Source organism: Dipodomys spectabilis, unplaced genomic scaffold (assembly GCF_019054845.1).
Source record: "Dipodomys spectabilis isolate Male_0828 unplaced genomic scaffold, ASM1905484v1 ptg000295l, whole genome shotgun sequence".
In the NCBI taxonomy this organism is placed as follows: Eukaryota; Metazoa; Chordata; class Mammalia; order Rodentia; family Heteromyidae; genus Dipodomys; species Dipodomys spectabilis.
In genome coordinates, this window is record NW_024870972.1 from 6,270,215 (window position 1) to 6,271,828 (window position 1,614).

Consider the following 1,614-nt stretch of genomic DNA (forward strand, 5'->3'; position numbering starts at 1 on the left):
TCATTCTGTCTACAATAAGAGGTGAAATTTTTTTTCCTTTTTAATTCTGAGAGAGGTCAAACTCAAGATGTAAATAACAAGATAGAGCATTCAGAACCTCGGCGATTTAAGACATTATTGTTTTGCGCTGACCAGGTTCTAAATGCTCTACATATTCCCCAAAGGAAAGACAGGGCACTAAGGAGAGATAGACAGCATCAGACTATCCCAGGTATCTTCGGTTTGCATCCTAGCAGGGCTTAAACCTCCTCACCCGGTCTCATTAACCAGTCCCATTATTTTCCTTACAATTCTGGGATTGCTGAGCAGTGTTAGGGAGATTTAGATAGAGCCTTGGTAACTTGGGTACCTTAAAACAGAACTGTTTTTTGGGGCCTCAGTTGTGAATACCTTCCACCTTCCATAATGAAGAGAGAAGCCACCAGTGATAAATAGACAGCATATTTCGGTCTCTAGTACCGCCTATGTGCATCCTGGCATGGTTCACAGCCCCTCTCGGTATCACCAGACATAGGTCAAAAGTTTTCTTTGAAATGTTGGGAGAGCTGAGGAGGGTTTAGGAGCACAGGATGCAAATAACAATTGTTTTAAGGTCCCCAAGTTGTGAGTTCTCTACACATTCCCCAAAGGAAGGAAAAGTCGCTAAATAGAGATAGAATGAATTTGTCTAGCCCAGGCAACCCTGGTCTGCGTCCATCAGGGCTTAATGCCACTCACACTGTCCACAGAGCCCAGTCCAATTTGTTTCATCCAATTCTGGGAGAGCTGACGGGTGTTAGCAAGCTCAGGATGCAAACGACAAGATAGAGCACTCAGAAATTGATGACCTTAAAACGATTTTAAGGTCCCAAAGTGAGGAGACTCTACTCCTTCGAGAGACAAGCCTCCAAAGATATAAGGACAGCACCGACTTTTCCTACAAGCCCTAATCTACATCCTAGCAAGACTGAAAGTTCCATATACTGTCAACAATAACAGGTCCAATTATATTCCTTGCAATTCTGGGAGAGCTGAAAAGTGTTTGGAAGCACAGGTTGCAAACGACAAGATAGAGCAACACAGAAATTCGGCGCCTTAAAACAAAGATTTTTTACAGGGCTCAAATTCTGATTGATCTACACCTTCCCCAAAGGAGAGACAAGCCTCTAAATAAAATTGACCCCATCGTAATAACCCAGTTTACTCCGGTCTGCATCCTAGAATTCTAGAAAGCCCCTTACACTGTCCTTCCACAGTAACCAGTCCAATTTTTTCTTCCAATTCTGGGAGAACTGACCAGTGTTATCGAGTTCAGGATGCAAACGAATGTTTGAGTATAGCAGAGAAAGTCAGATAATGTGATGTTAATGAAATGAACTCTAAGATATGTATTCAAATGTTTTTATTTGCTTTCAAGCGATTGTTTATGATACATTCATAAGATCATTTCTTTTTTACTTTGTAAGTCCCTTCCCCATTGTATAACCACTGCTTTCACTTTATTTCATGTCGGTATAACTTGTGGAGGGGAAGGGGAAAACCAATTTGTTTAAATAGGGATACAGGTGGACCAATTGCAAAAATGTGATGTACAAGTCGTTATGTCCAAAACCAACTTTTCAACTTTGGTTTGTG